Source organism: Sus scrofa, chromosome 13 (assembly GCF_054392235.1).
Source record: "Sus scrofa isolate SSC_HxYL_T2T_F1_AM1 chromosome 13, Sscrofa_HxYL_maternal_Yorkshire_Landrace_v2.0, whole genome shotgun sequence".
NCBI lineage: Eukaryota > Metazoa > Chordata > Mammalia > Artiodactyla > Suidae > Sus > Sus scrofa.
The window spans coordinates 17873104-17885258 of NC_139395.1; the positions used below are offsets into that span (position 1 = coordinate 17873104).

The 12155-nt window shown below is 40.4% G+C and overlaps 1 protein-coding gene and 1 long non-coding RNA gene across 7 annotated transcripts in view; both read right to left on the minus strand.

Annotated features, from left to right (window-relative positions):
* The window catches only part of ANKRD28 (ankyrin repeat domain 28), a 216253-nt gene that overhangs the window by 195905 nt on the left and 8193 nt on the right, over positions 1 to 12155 (minus strand). The window lies entirely within an intron of this gene.
* LOC146397191 (uncharacterized) lies at positions 1088 to 10783 on the minus strand. The gene is made up of 2 exons (XR_014825083.1): positions 6768 to 10783; positions 1088 to 6475 (listed from the first exon to the last, which is right to left on the minus strand). It is a non-coding gene; the product is annotated as an uncharacterized LOC146397191 (long non-coding RNA).

The following is a 12155-nucleotide window of genomic DNA, read 5'->3' on the forward strand; positions in this document are numbered from 1 at the left end:
AGTTTACCACAAAGAAAAGGCCTGGCATATACAGATAGGCCCACTGCTGAATTCTATCAAACATTTAAAGAAGAAATAATATAAATCCTTCACAAAGTCTTCCAGAAGAGAGCAAGGAACACTTCCCAATTCTTTCTATGAGGCCAACATTACCCTCATACCAAAGTCAGACAAAGACATCATAAGAATAGAGAGATAAACAAAATATGAGCAAGCCAAACCCAGCAATAAACAATAGGGATTACATGGTTTGGCTATACTTAAAACATAAGCTTACCATACAACTAAGCAACTCCACTCATATGAATCTTCCCAAGAAAAACTAAAACACACATCTACATAAAGGTTTATATATATGAATATTCACAGCAGCATAATCCATAACTGCCCAAAATGGGAAATAATTCAAATTTCTATCAAGTGGTTAATGGATAAACAAAATGTGGTATATCCATACAATGGAACATTATTCAGCAATGAAGAATATATACTACAACATGAACAAACCTCAAAAACATGTATGCTAAAGAAAGATGGCAGACAAAAAAGATCATATATGATTCCATTTACATGAATTGTCCAGGAAAGGTATATCTAAAGACAGACCACCAATACGTGGCTGCCCAGGGCTAAAAGGGGGACCAGAAGTGACCAGAAATTATTATCAGGCATTATGATATTTTTTTTTTCTTTTTACTGCCACATCTGTGGCATACACGGAAGCTCCCAGGCCAGAGGTTGAAATGGAGCTGCAGTTGCAGGCCTACACCACAGCCACAGCAACAACAGATCTGAGCTGCATGTGCAACCTACACCACAGCTTACGACAATGCCATATCCTTAACCCACTGGGCAAGGCCAGGAATCATATCTGCATCCTCACAGAGACAATGTCAAGTCCTTAACCCACTGAGCCACAATGAGAACGCCTATGATACTGTGATTTTTAATAAGTATATATTTGGTCTCTGTGCCCCTTCATGGCACAGAGCTACTAAAAACTCTTGGAACTTCCTGAGATGAGAGCAATAAAGGTGTCTTATTATGCTAATGAGGTGACTTCTACAAAACACCTAAGAATGTTTAGTTTTGTTTTGCTTTTTGTCTTTTAGGACCACACCATGGCATATGGAGGTTCCCAGGCTAGGGGTCCAATCAAAGCTGTAGCTGAGAGCCTTCACCACAGCAACACAGGATCCGGGAGCTGAGTCTGCAACATACATCACAGCTCACGGCAATGCTGGACCCTTAACCCTCTGAGCGAGGCCAGGGATCCAACTTTCGTCCTCATGGATGCTAGTCAGATTCATTTCTGCTGAGTCACAACGGGAACTCCCTAACAATGGCTTTGACTGCCAGGAGTACCAAGCAGGTATTAGAGGGTTGGCACTTTCAGTCTTACCTCATCCCCACCTCTGGTGAGGGAAGAGGGGCTAGAGACTGAGTTCAATCACCAATGGCCAATGAGTCAACCCAGTATGCCTATGTAATAAAGCCTCCAGGTTGGTGAACATGTGGAGATTCAGGGAAAGTGGCAATCCATGAGAGCATGAAAGTCTCATGCCCCGTCCCTCATACATTGCTCTATACATCCCTTCCATCTGACCGTCCCTGAGTTATTTACTGACAATCTAGTAAGCAGATGTTTCTCTAACTTCTGTTAGCTACACTAGCAAATTAATCAAGAGCCTTCAATTTACAGCCAGTCAGAAGCACAGGTGATAACTTGGGTTTACAACAGGCTTATGAGGCAGGAGGGCAGTAGTGCAGGACTAAGGCCCTGAGTTATGGGATCTGATGAGATCTCACAGCAAGCAGTATAAGAATAGCTGATTAAGACACCCCTCTGGCGTCAGAAAATATAGTACTACTGTGAGAATAAAGGACAAACACACAGGAAGAGACTTGAGGTTTTCCCAGATAAGTATCTTTCTGGGTGATGGAAATGTTTCAAAACAGTAGTGTGGTGAAGGGTATATAACTTTTTTTTCCCCCTTTTACGGCCACACCTGCAGCACATAAAAGTTCCCAGGCTAGGGATCAAATCAGAGCTGCATCTGCCAGCCTACATCACATCTACAGCAATACCAGATCCGAGCCACGTCTGCGACCTATGCTGCAGCCTGCAGCAATGCCGGATCCTTAACCCACTGAGTGAGGCCAGGGATCGAACCCACATTCTCTCCAACATTATGTCAGGTTCTTAAACCTGCTGAGTTCCAGCTACTCAACAGGAACTCCAGGTACATAGCTCTTTAAATTCACTAAGTAATTTAAATGAATTCTTCTTTTTTTTTTTCCTTGATCTTTTTAGGGCCGCACCTGCAGCATAAGGAAGTTTCCAGGCTAGAGGTCAAATCGTAGCTACAGCTGCCGGCCTACATCACATCTACAGCAATGCCAGATCTGAGCCGCATCTGTGACCTACACCACAGCTCAAAGCAATGCCGGACCCTTAACTCACTGAGTGAGGCCAGGAATTGAACCCGCATCCTCATGGATATTAGTCAGGTTTGTTGGCACTGAGCCACGATGGGAACCCTGTGAACTGTATTCCTAAAACAGGTGAATTTTATGGTATGTAAATTATATCTCAATAAATTGTTTAAAAAAAAAAAGCTACTGATCTAACCAATCTGCTGCTCCCTGAATCCAACTAGAAAGGTTGATCAGCTATACAGGATCTTTGCTGTAGATAACACAACAGAAAACGACTGGGCTGTAAATGGAAAGACTGAGTTAAAAAAGATCTTTTGATAGGGCAATTAGGCACATAGGAATATGGAATGAAATGAAAGCCAACAAAGTCAACACATACCAGAATCAATGCGGCTCAGAAAGAAGGCTACCTGAAGGATGGGTCAGCTTTGTCTCTAGGGATAATAACAAAAGTATACAGGAAAAGAAATCATCTTGTTTACAGATATCACATACTCAGCCTCAACATATGACAATGGAAAGGAAAATGTTTTCATTATCCAAATCAAAGAAATTCAACTCAAATAGCCTTGATTTACTGCTTTACACTGAAGGAAGAAATATTTTTAAAGTTACACTGTAACATCCGAACAGAAAGAACCTTGGTTAAGGTTGAATTCTAAATGGGTGTTGCTTCCCTGATTTTGCCCAATCTGAGTATTAGAATCCTGATGAATAGGTAGTGTCCATCCAGATACTAACACATAACAACATGTGGGAGCAAGGAGAGCACAAAAAGTAAATAAGAAATAATACATTTAAGTCTCAGATGAAGATATGAGTAGGAGTATAAGTAGAATAGTCTGAGAAAGAAATGCATATTCATTTCTCTGAGTCAAAATAAAAAATAAATAAATAAAAGCAGAAAGCAAAGAGTAGAAATAAATGATTTGCAAAAAGGAAGGGGATCAATAAGAAAGCCTACACTGGTAGGTAGATTTCTCTTAGTAAATGAGGAGAGACTGTGTGTTAAAATGGAGAAGGTAGTTGTTCTGTTGCAGTGCAGTGGGTTAAGGATGCAGCACTGCCACTATAGCAGCATTGCTGCTGTGGTGCAGGTTCAATCCCTGGCCCAGAAATCTCCACATGCCATAGGCACAGCCAAAAATATAATTAATTAAAACAAAGAGAGAAATTAAAGATTAATGGACATAAAAAAGATATAAGGACTGTTAAATAGCCATGGGGGTACAAATGAAGTTAGACATCAGAAAACTGCAGTATATTCAGCTTGGTTTTATTACTTTCTTCATCAATTCTCAGTGGTCCCAGAGCTGAAGGAGGGAATATGCATGGCAGAAGTAATCCGCAGGTTGACTGAGAAAGACAAGGGTATACAGGGGTTTAAATTGTTTAGAGGTAAGTGGACTTTTACTGAGTAAATACTAGACACTTAATCAACACTGTCACAATCCAATAAAGGCAACACAGCCATGCCCATTTTACAGATTAAAAACATGCATAAAGTAGAAATATCATGTGATGAATGGATTAAACCCAATATGGTATATCCATACAATGGAATATTTTCTGTCAATAAAAAGAAATTGAGTTCTGATACCCGGTAAAATATGAATGAACTTTGAAAACTTTCAAAGTAAAAGAAGCTAGTCACAAAAGATCACATATTATATGATTACACTTGTATGAAGTGTCTAGAATAGACAAATGCATAGAGACAGAAAGTACAGGCATATTTCGCTTTATTGCACTTCACAGATACTGCTTTTTTTATATACAATTTGAAGGTTTGCAGCAACCTTGCACTGTCAAATGGTTTGCATTTTTCAGCAAAAAAGAACATTTTAATTAAGGCATATACATTGTTTTCTTAGACATAATATACTTAATATAATAGAGTGTAAACATAACTTTTATATGCACTGGGAAACCTAACAATTTGGGTGACTTGCTTTAGTGCAATATTCACTTTATTGGAGTGGTCTGGAATGGAACCTGCAATATCTCCAGGGTATGCCTGTAAATTAGTGGTTGCCTAAAGCTGAGAAAAAGGATCAGAGATTAGGGAAAATAAGAATAACTGCTAAATGGTAGGGAGCATCTTTCTGAGGTGATAAAAATGTTCCAAAATTAGGCCATGGTTGATAGCTGCACAACCCTGTGGATTTACTTTGGGGGGCAGCGGGGACGCATATCACAGTGAACTGTACATTATTTAAATGGATAGATTTGATGGTATGTAAATTATATCTCAGTAAAGATGTCAAAAACAAACCACAGCTCTGGTTCAGTTTCTTTGCCCAAGGTCATACAGTAAGAAAGTAGCAGAGCTGTCCAGGTTTCTCAAGCCAAAGTCTTTCAATACAACGGTGGCTGCCATTTATCAAGGGCCAACTATATAGAAGAGGCTTTACACACTCTCGTTTAATTCAACAATTATGGAAGCTAGACACAATTACCTCCCTTTTCAAGGTGAGGAAACACAAACTTAAGTGAAATAACTTGCCCAAGGTCACAGAGGGATAAACTGGAGTTTCCTGGTGGCCTAGTGCTTAAGGATTCGGCATTGTCACTGCTGTGTCTCATGTTCAATCCCCGGCCTAGGAACTTCCGCATGCTGCAGGCACAGCCAAACAACAACAACATAGAGTGATAAGTTAATGAGCCAGATTTAAAGTACATATTCTATCATTCCAGATATTCAATTAACTACTATTATTCACTTAACAATTTAAGTCATTTGTTTCTCTTGCCTGACAAAGCCATAGGAAAGAATGAAGCCATAACCTGAGAGGGTAGTACTAGGGCTAAGAACAGGAGTAGAAAAAGTAGAGGATAAGAATATAAGACTGGGAGTTCCCATCATAGAGCAGAAGAAAAGAATCCGACTAGGAACCATGAGGTTGCAGGTTCGATCCCTGGCCTCAGTGAGTTAAGGATCTGGCATTGCCGTGAGCTGTGATGTAGTTGCAGATGAGGCTCGGATCCCGAGTTGCTGTGACTGTGGTAGAGGCTGACAGTTGTAACTCCAATTTGACCCGACCCCTAGCCTGGGAACCTCCATATGCCATGGGTGCAGCCCTAAAAAGCAAAAAAAAAAAAAAAAGAATGTAAGATTGATGTAACAGCACTAACAGGAGGAAATGTGGGTAAAACTCCCCAGGAAACAAGGCTTGCTGAAAATAGCCTGAGAAAGGGGTGGAAATGGAAAGAATGGACAAACTGCAAGAGGCTGCAGACTGAGACAAAAGGGAAGAGATTGAGGTGTGTGTTAAGTTAGGAGCTGAGGTTTAAGAAGTTGCCAAAGGACTTAAGAAAAGAGGCAGCGGTGGAAGAGCAGAATTGAAAGCTGAGAGTGCAATGAAATGAGGTGGGAAACCTCCGGACAGACCAAAAGAGTGAGACTGTAGCAGGATTGGAGACTGGAATGGACTAGAAACAAGGAAACATCAGTCAACACCTGGAAGTCCAAATAGACAGGTTACCTACATAAAATCTCAAGAAATACCAGGAGGAAAAGCTGTCCTACTGCTCAAATCAGGAGGTCAAGACTTCTCAAGAGGTCAGTTTGTGTCTAAACTGAACCTAGCCATCTAGGTGAAGTAGGTTTTCAATACAGCCAAGATCAGGTTTACTGAAGATGAAGAAATGGGAGAACCAACAATGAAAGAAGTTGTGGTCAGAGAAAAGGAATTTCAAGTTCAAAACGGTGGCTCCAAGATGCTGAGGAAACTAAAAGATGAGCAGGTAAAGAGTTTTTATAATACAGTACGGAGTCTCAGTATGTAGAACATTGCTAGTAAAGAAAGAAAACACAAACAGGTTGATTAATATTTCAAAACAATAATTTAACAGCCAAAACACAGGAGGCTCTAAAACCAGTAATGTACCAGGACACACAAAACAATCCATATATTATGCATCATCTGTAACAGTTAAGCAGTCAAGTCAATATAGCTAAATTGAAGTGAAGGTGATATATAGAAATTCAGCTTTAAGATAAAAGATAAAGGATAAGTTGTTTTATTAAGGGACTCTATTTATTTTTTTTTTTTTTTTTTTTTTTTTTTTGTCTTTTTGCTATTTCTTGGGCCGCTCCTGCGGCATATGGAGGTTCCCAGGCTAGGGGTCGAATCGGAGCCGTGGCCACCGGCCTACACCAGAGCCACAGCAACGCAGGATCCGAGCCGCGTCTGCAACCTACACCACAGCTCACGGCAACGCCGGATCGTTAACCCACTGAGCAAGGGCAGGGACCGAACCCGCAACCTCATGGTTCCTAGTCGGATTCGTTAACCACTGCGCCACGACGGGAACTCCCAAGGGACTCTATTTAAAATAACTTACAATAGGAGTTCCCGTCGTGGCGCAGTGGTTAACGAATCCGACTAGGAACCATGAGGTTGCGGGTTCGGTCCCTGCCCTTGCTCAGTGGGTTAACGATCCGGCGTTGCCGTGAGCTGTGGTGTAGGTTGCAGACGCGGCTCGGATCCTGCGTTGCAGTGGCTCTGGCGTAGGCCGGTGGCTACAGCTCCGATTCAACCCCTAGCCTGGGAACCTCCATATGCCGCGAGAGCGGCCCAAGAAATAGCAACAAGAACAACAACAACTAAAGACAAAAAGACAAAAATAAATAAATAAATAAAATAAAATAACTTACAATAAGTTTCTTTAAAAGAGAAAAGTCATTCACCATTGTAGTAGTAGATCAATCATTGTCTAACATATACACAATCTTCCAGAACACTTTCTACAGCACACCTCTACTGTACCTCATTTATCTCTTTTTTTTCTTTTTTGGCCGCACTTGCAACATGCAGGCATTCCTAGATCAGGGATGTGAACCCATGCCACAGCAGTAACTCAAGCTGCTACAGTGACAATGATGGATCTGAAATCCACTGATCCACAAGAGAATGCCAATATAATCCTTGACAAGTTCCTAAGCTGTGAAATACTCCCACCAGGTTCCCTCTTACTGTCCCTGCTAGACTATCAAATGAGAAAGTCCGCAGGGTTACAGACCTCCTCTACTGAAAGAAGTCTCTCTATTCCAGATATCTTCTCTACTTGAATCTAAAGCTCTTACAGACAGGCTAGTTTCTAACTACCTATCTACACTTTGGAATAGGCTACTTATTGTCTCTAACTGAAACACTTGCTACTCTGATCTGTTGAGAGGTTTCAACTCCATCGCCCACCCTGATGCTGTAGTTTGCTTTTACATCACTTAAGAGCCAGCTATTGTTAACCCCAAATCCAAAGAACTCCATTTCTCCAGGATGTGATTGTCACCTGCCTGTTTAAAGTTCTCCTAGGGACACTCTTCTCACTCTTAGCATGACCCAGTCTGACACTCTGGAACTATACACTGTCTAGCATATAAGCTTTCAAAAAGTATGGGAAAGCTCTTCGCCATTCAGAGAACTATCCAGTAAAAGAAGCCTTTTGTTTACCCATCCATACACACATACACACACAATCTTTCAAAGTCCTGTTTGAATTATCTGATTTTATCCTAATTAATTTACACTAATTAAAAATACAAAAGATAGCTAAGTAGATCCTTTCTGACTTTCAACATCTTTTTTTTTTTTTTTAAACAGTTGCACCTGTAGCACATGGAAGTTCCCAGGCTAGTAATCTGAGCTGCAGCTGCAGGCCTACACCACAGCCACAGCAATACAACCTGAGCTTATTTGCAACCTATGCTGCAGATTGAGACAATACCAGATCCTTGACCCGCTGAGTGAGGCCAGGGATCTAATCCACATCCTCAGAAACAATGTTGAATCCTTAACCTGTTGAGCCACAATGGGAACTCTGTCATCATTTCTTTTTTTGCTTTTTATGGCCGTTCCCAGGCTAGGAGTCGAATCAGAGCTACAGCTGCTGGCCTACACCACAACCAAAGCAACACCAGATCCTTAACCCACTGAGTGAGGCCAGGAATCAAACCTGCATCCTCATGGGTACTAGTCGGATTTGTTTCCACTGCACCACAATGGGAACTCCTGACTTTGATCATTTCTAATCCAAGAGTTCCCTCAAAAGGAAAAGGGGAAGAGGAAATGCAATCAACAAGCTATTTCTTTAAAACAAAAAAACTTTAGTTAGCTGCAGGAAAAGTTTAACAATTTAATATGCATCGAGACAAAGATTTGCAATTCCCCTAAATAAAGCATTTGGTTCTTTCTTGGTAGTAAAGATTAAGGAAAAGCATATCATCAAATGAAATACCCCCATGTAACTCATCTGCCAAAAATGCACTTGTAGATTTTGCTCCTTTAAAAGGGTATTTTACTCACGTTATGTATGGCTCCTGTCTACCAATAATGACAGAGAACAATTATTACAGGAGGAATGTAAGTAAATAAAATCCCATTAAAATAAATTTTAAGAAGGACCCTCAACTCCAATGTTTAGTACAGTTAGTCATTTCTCCCTTGATACTTTCAAAGTACAGGTAAGAAAACTACCGTTATCTAATTCCATCTTATCCCATACTAAAAATCAGAGCTGTTTTATACATAGATCTATCCCCATTTTCAAAGACCAGCAGGTAGTAGGCATACAAATGTTTGTTGACTAATAACATAATCAGGACGTTAATTATAACCATTTCCATGAAAATAATTACAAAGAAAAAACAGTATTTATACATAAGGTCTGGAAGTCAACAGCTGAAGACTAACCTACTAAATAAACGAATTTAAAAATATAAAATAGTAAACCAAGGGCAATGGATAATAATCTAAGGAGTTACAGCAATTAAAGTAACAGTGGATGTTATAATAGATAATTCCCAAATGTGGCATAATATGTTTACTTTTATTTCATGTCTTGATGAAATTCAAAAAGTCCTGTTAATGATCAGCTGGGGGTGTGAGGAGGCTGGAGATGACACAGGCTGACAGAAATTCAGCTCTCTTGGACCCCTCCTTCCAAAGTTGCTCTGGCAGACAACACCCAGCCAGCAGGCAGAGAAAACAGAGTTGTTCAAGGGAAGTGTGTGTTTGCCAGGAGTGAAGACACTCAATACATCTGCTTAATTTTCTACAGCAAGTTTTTAATCATACAGCTACCCCCAAGTGCAAGAGGGCCTAGTATGCAAAAGTTAACTGGGATCCAAGAGGAAAAGAAACAATCTTGGTAAAGAGCAAGCCAGTCTTCACAAAGGTTTTAAATTATACATGCTGGAGCACTGCCCCAGGTGATTCCCATTCAGTTACACCAGGACCCCCCAAAATTTGAAGTTCAGATGGCCAAGTGATTCTAGTATATGCCCAAATTAGGACTTACTGGTTTAGAAACACATGGCAAATAGGAAAAGTATTTCCATGGAAAAGTTTTAAACAATATGTGGATAAAAAGAAAATTAAAAGGTGGATGGAAAAAAATGAAATCTTTGTGCCTAAGGAATAACCTGGGAAATTCTCCCCTCCTGGGCCTGTGACCATCTCTCATGGCACTCTTCCCAACTCTAGTGGCTCCCTCAAACCAGCTCCTCTTCTTTGTGCCCTATCCACCTAGGCCCCTTAGTCAAAACTATAGAAGTCAACAATAAACAGGACTTCATAATTATAAGCTTTTGTGCTTCAAAGTATATGACAAAGAAAGTAGAAAGACAGGAGTTCCAATTGTGGCACAGTGGAAACGAATCAACTAGCATAGTATCTATGAGGACTCGGGTTCAATTCCTGGCTTCATTCAGTGGATTAAGGATCTAGCATTGCTGTGAGTTGTGGTGTAGGTCTCAGACACTGCTCGGATCCTGCGTGGCTGTGGCCTGAAGCTTTAGCTTGATTTGACCCCTAGCCTGGTAACTTCCATATGGCACACCTGAGGCCCTAAAAAAAAAAAAAAAAAAAGAAAGAAAGTAGAAAGACAACCTACAGAATGGGAGAAAAAATTTGCAAATCGTGTATCTGATACATAAAGAACTCCTACAACTCCGTAATAAAAAGAAAAATAGCCAAATTAATAAATGGGCAAGGATCTGATAAAAAAGATGTTCAACATCATTAATAACAGGGAAATACAAATCAAAACGACAAAAATGATACCACCTCACAAAACAGGATGGCAGACAGTAATAAGTATTACTGAGGATGTGGAGAAATTGGATTCCTCATACACTGCTGGCGGGAATCCAAAATGACAGAGCCACTCTGGAAAAATGGACTTGGAGTTTCCTCAAAGGCTAAGTACAGAGTAACAATATGACCCAGTTAGTCCACCCCTAGTATATATTCAGGAAAAATAAAAACTTGAAAAATAAAAACTTATGTTGACAAAAAACTTATATACACAAATGTTCATAGCAGTATTATTTATACTAGCCAAAAACTGGAAATAATCCAAATGTCCACCAACTGTTAAGTGGATAAATACAATGTGGCATATGATACAAAAGAATATCATTCAGCAATAAAAATACTGATACATGCTACGACATGGACGAACCCTGAAAACATGCTAAGTGAAATAGGCAAATTTTAGAGATAGAAAGTATATTGGTTGTTGTTTACCTCTGGGGATGATAGGAGTTTGGGGAAGTAACAGGTTTAGGGTAAGAAGTTTCTTTTGGGAATGATATAATTGAGGTGATACTTACATAGCTCTGTGAATATATTAAAATTATTAAACTGTACAATTTAAATTGGTGTGTGAATTCTATCAATAAAGCCATTTAAGGGAGCTCCCTGGTTGTCTAGTGGTTACGACTCGGTGCTTTCAGAGCTGCACCCCAGGTTCAATCCGTGGTCTGGAAACTGAGATTCCACATCAGGCTGCTGCACTCAGTGACCTCCCCCCCAAAAAGGCCCATATAAAAAGAAAAAGCTGGAGTTCCCGTCGTGGCGCAGTTGTTAACGAATCCGACTAGGAACCATGAGGTTTCGGGTTCGGTCCCTGCCCTTGCTCAGTGGGTTAAGGATCTGGCGTTGCCGTGAGCTGTGGTGTAGGTTGCAGACGCAGCTCGGATCCTGCGTTGCTGTGGGTCTTGCGTAGGCCGGTGGCTACACCTCCAATTAGACCCCTAGCCTGGGAACCTCCACATGCTGCGGGAGCGGCCCAAGAAATAGCAAAAAAAAAAAAAAGACCAAAAATAAATAAATAAATAAATAAAATAAAAAGAAAAAGCTGTAACTCAATAACAAAAACAACCTGATTAAAAAATGGGCAGAGAAACTGAATAAACATTTTTCCGAAGACGACATACATACAGATGGCCAAACAAGCAGATGAAAAGATGTTCAATATCACTAGGGAAATGCAAATCACAAAACAAAAAGAAAAAAGAGAGAGAGAGATCACGCCTAGTAGAATGGCTATTATCAAGAAAGCAAGAAAGACAGAGTTCCCATTGTAACAAATCCGACTAGTGTCCATGAGGACGTGGGCTGGATCCCTAGCCTCACTCGGTGGGTTAAGAATACGGCATTGCCATGAGCTATGGTTAGGTCGCAGACACGGCTGGGATCTGGTGTGTGATCTGTGGCATAAGCCGGCAGCTACAACTATGATTCAACCTCCCAGCCTAGGAATTTCTATATGTCACAGGTGAGGCCCTAAAAAAACACAAAATAATTTAAATAAATAGAAAGAAACAAGTGTTAGCAAGGATGTGGAGAAAAGGGAACCCTCCTACTCTGCTGGTGGGAATGTAAATTGGTGCAGCCAGTACGGAAAAACAGTATAAAGATTCCTCAAAA